Genomic DNA, 4,733 nt, shown 5'->3' with positions numbered 1-4,733 from the left:
ATGGGAGATTGCATTTTGTGTGCTGTGATGATTCTTATGGAAGGAATGTAAATTGAGTTACAAAAAAAAAAGTTTCAGGAATAAAATATATCTATTTAATGACTGCAGTAGGATATGTAGCCCCAGCTAGGTGCTACTTTATAGGATGCGTAAAGTTAGACTTGTGTTCGTGGAAATGTGTGTGTCACCTGTGTTTACTGTGAGGGTATTTGGATTGATTAGGGTCTTTGGTGATTCAATAAAATGTGGGGGGAAAACAGTATAGAAAGCAAATATAGATACCAGAGGCAGTGTGGGAGGAGAGTGGGAGATGGCAGAGTGTAAGAGATAGGGAATCAAAGATGGGGAAAAAAAAAGCAAAATATATGGAAAACAAGAAATGGAAGATCTTTTCTGACAATAACATGTTTGTTGATGTGCTTGATTGAGACAATATACAGTGTACTCTGGATGGAAAATCTCATTTTGTATGCTGTAATGATGTACAGTGAATGAATGCAAATAAATAAATTGAAAAAAAATTTTGTTGAACTAATTTAGATTGATTAAGATAAAAACAACATTCTTTTTATTTTATTTTTTTAAAGTATATTCAAGTTTTCCCTTTTCCTGCAGTGAGAAGATCTAGGGCGGTTTTGTAAACTACACCTACCAAATTGTTCCTGTATTCTTATTAGGCTTTCTGCTGTAATTCAAAAGGCTTTAGCTGTTTCAGCAGACAACTACTGTTGCAGTGCAAGAGAGCTACTGCCAGTTGCCATGCCCTTTTAGCAATAAGAGCACTAAGAGCAATGGTTAAGGAAATTAGGGGTCCTGCTCCTTTGGCTAGTTTAGCATTTGCTCTGAGAGGAATTGGTAGATTTTTCAGGCCTTTTTTTTTTTTTTTTTTTTTTTTTTTTAATTTTTTAGGCTGCGCCGCAATCCCTTCTCCTTCATTCTCCTTTCAGGATTTGGGCATGCGCCCAGTGTGAGTTTAAGCCACCAGGTCCAGGTCTCAAACCGTGGTCGACTACATGGGAGTCCAATGACATAGCCATTATGCTAACTGCTGGTCCCTCCCATGCCATTTTAATATCAGGGATTATATAGCCCAATTAACAAAGGCCTTTCCAGCCAGGTGGGAGGCAAAATAAGCCCAATGTCCAAAGATACAATACACTCCTTGAGAGACATTAAGCTTGACCCAGAATTTAATATTGAACAAAAGAGAAAGAGACTCTTGCCTTCTAATTGTATTCCTAGTTTGTATAGGCCCACCCTGGGATATAGTAGAGATGAGTTCTACTAGTTACACTCTGGAAGGCAAAGTTAGCTGCTGTAATTAGAGTCCATAATGGGTGTTTTTGGTGTTGGGATAAGTTAACATGTTCTAGCTACTTATTAGAGTTCTTGTTGTTGTTGTTTTGTTTGTTTGTTTTCCATGGGAAATAAATTTGAAACTGTAAATAACAAACTGAAAACCAGTGATATTGTTTTATTGTGTGTAGTATTTAAGGATACCTATTTGACTTATGATTCGTGGTATTACATTAGTATAATTAGTTTTAGACTATTAATTTGATTAACTTTTGTAACTCTTTTGTCTTTCTTTTTTGGAGAGGTTTTTGCCATAGGCCACGTGCACTCGCTAGACAGGCAGAGATCGACAGAGAGACAGAAAGCAAGAAATCACCCCCTGGGGGGATGGCCACACCACAATCCCTTCTCCTCTCCGGATCTTGGGCATTCACGTACATGCACCCGGTGTGAGTTTAAGCCACCGGGTCTGGGACTCCAACCGCGGTCAACTAGGTGGGAGTCTAGTGACATAGCCATTATGCTAACTGCTGGCCCCCAATTTTTGTAACTCTTGTAACATAACTTAAACCTTGGACAACATGCTTTAGATCTTTTAGTTTTTGCACCTTTTTATTTTTTGTTATGAGATAATTTGGCCATTTTATTTTAAGACAAAATCTTTACCATGTAAAATGTCTTTAGTACCAAAACTTTTCCTTTTAACTTCTTATTTTTATCAGAAATACATTTTTACAGTTATAACCTTCCTGGGGGAGCATTACCCATGTTTACAGTTGAGGGGCCCCCTTATCTCTCTACTCAAAAGCAAACAAGAATTGGGAATCCTTTTTGGAATGTAGAAGAAAGCATTCTTAAGGTCTAAAACTGAAAACCAATGAGAATTTGGGGGCACCTCTTCCAGAATAGTGTAAGGGTTTGGCACCATTGGGTGAATTGGAGTAACAGCTTTGACAAATCCCTTTTGGGGAGTTGTAGTCTCAGTTGTAACTGGGACTGCTATATTTCCTATAGGGTAACCCTCATTTACTCTTTATAATGGGTTACCAAATTGGATAGCAGCTTTTCCAATTTTATCTCTTTCAGTTTTAGTAAGTGTTTGATTAAAAACGATAGTTACATTTCTCCATGTTAAGGAAAAAGATAGGGCCACTCTGTGAAATCCTTGTAAATATTTATTAGGATTCTCTGAAAAATTTCCAAGATTCATTTGTATTTGGTAGAGATCACTCACGGTAAATGGAACATGAATTCTGATGAGGTTTCCTGAAGTGGGCAAACAGGCACTGGAGATTTAAAGTGATCTGGATGTTGGGGGAGAGGATCAGGGGTCAGAGTTTTAGGCTCAAGTTTTATGTCCTGTTTTACTGTCTCTGAGGAAGGTGAGGAAGGAACAGTTAGAAGAGCTGGAGGAGCTGGTGATGAGCAGCCCAGACAAAGCTTTGAGTCAGACCTGAGGACCATAAAAGCCTGAACATATGGTACCTCAGTCTACTTCCCCTGGTTCCTACGTGATTTTTTTTTAATGCGAGGTTTTTGCTAAGGCACATGCGTTTACTAGAAAAACAGAGAGAGACAGAGAGACAGAGAGACACAAGAGTGAGAAATCACCCCCTGGAGGATGATGACCATTCCACAATTCCTTTTCCTCTATTCTCCTCTTGAGATCTTGTGCACACACCTGAGTATTAACTCTTCCATGCCCTCTGGCATACTAAACAGTACTCCTAATCTCCCTGAGTACTGCTTTCCATTCCTTGGTGTCTGGTTTTCTGCACCATTTTGGTGCATTGACCAGGAAATGGAATCAGACTGTCCCTTTGAGCCACTGATCCCAGGGTGTTTCTCCCTGGATGGGCACTATGGTGTGGAGAGATAGGTGATCCCTGTCTCATTTGACAGGATCCCTCAGCTGGGGTGTCCACCCCAAGGCCAAGAATTCCTGGATCATCGGACTCCAATAGGACAGAAGGACCTACTCCTAGAACCTGATGCATCAACCATGGTCAACTCCAGTAATCTGGTAAGTACCCGGGGATCTGTAGGAGCCTAGTCAGACCCACTTGAATTGAGTGAAAGAGGAGACCCATACACTCTCCTTCAGTTGCAGGACCAGCATCAGGGTTCATTTGGTAATTAGTTGGTGTGGAGAGGGAATATATAATCTCTGAATGAATGTGAGTGTTTGTGACAAATGAATGTGTTTGTGGTTCCATGACTTCTTGCCACAGAGCATGACTTGGTCTGTTTAACTTGGTCTGTTTCCATGGTAGTTCTGTGAAGGCCAAATGGCAAAATTGGTGCTGAGGTACTTCTTTCCTTACTATGCTTTCAATCTGATGGAGGTTCTATATTCATTGGTTATTGTCCACAAGGGACATGGCCAGACAGATGCCTGATTGATCCCCTTTGGGGGAGGACCTACCCTTTGTCTGTTGTGACAAAGGGAGGGTGGACACAGAGGGTAATGGGAGGATTTTCCTCGTAGAGGCAGATAGGTAGAGCAGCAGATGTCAAGTTGCCAATTCTGTTCTTGGAAGCTAGGACATGAGTTCCTCCTGACTGTAACAAAAAAAAAGTCCTCCTGGAGCCCATCCTGACCCTCCTACAAAGACTTCCACCACAGAGCGGAACTGCCCACTCTGTGTGGGAAAAGAGAGGGCAGGCATCACCCTCTATCTACTTTGACAACCTTCCTTCATCGATTAGTTCTACAGATTTCCATTCCCATGTCCTCTTCCATTCCATCTGCCATGTGCTATAGATATGCGCCTCTCCAGCACTGGTGTATCTACCATTGGAATAACAAGAGGATAGACCCCAGAGAGACCATCACTATGGTCCTTCTGATTACAACTCTTGATCGAGGCCCTTCTGCAAACTTGAGCAAACATATTGTCTGTGCTGCCTGTTAGCAGCACCTACAGGAGACTGCATAGCTTCTGAGCCTCTGAGGTAAGGTCCACCCTCAGCAGTCACCATCCCTCCAGAGTCTCCTCATTGATCATTTCCTCCAACCAGTGATCTCCCAAGCCTTCTGAGAAGTGCAGACTTTTGATAACTAGAGAGGTCAGAGATATTTGGAATATGATGGGAAACCTCAGTCTCAGTCATCCAAGGCCACTGCACTGGATTGTGTGCTGACTAATTTTAAAAAGGGCTTATATGGTGATAATGGAGTTAAAATGAAACCAGAGAAATTGTGAGCTTCTGTGAGGTAGAATGGCTGTTTTTCAAGTTTGGGTAGCTGCCACAGAGAACCTTACATGTCCTGGACGTGATTGTGCATTTTTGGCCTATATAAGCTCCATTCTCCTTTTACTCGGGGCCGTGGGGTTTTGAGAAACATGAGTCCTCCCTTATGCCACCAGCTTAATCAATAAACTCCAATAAATTTGGCTACGTCTGAATGTCCTCTTATTTCTCACTGGGTAGAC

This window comes from Tupaia chinensis, unplaced genomic scaffold (assembly GCF_000334495.1).
Source record: "Tupaia chinensis unplaced genomic scaffold, TupChi_1.0 Scaffold000222_1, whole genome shotgun sequence".
NCBI classification, from domain to species: Eukaryota; Metazoa; Chordata; class Mammalia; order Scandentia; family Tupaiidae; genus Tupaia; species Tupaia belangeri.
Note: the sequence above shows the minus strand (reverse complement) of the source record.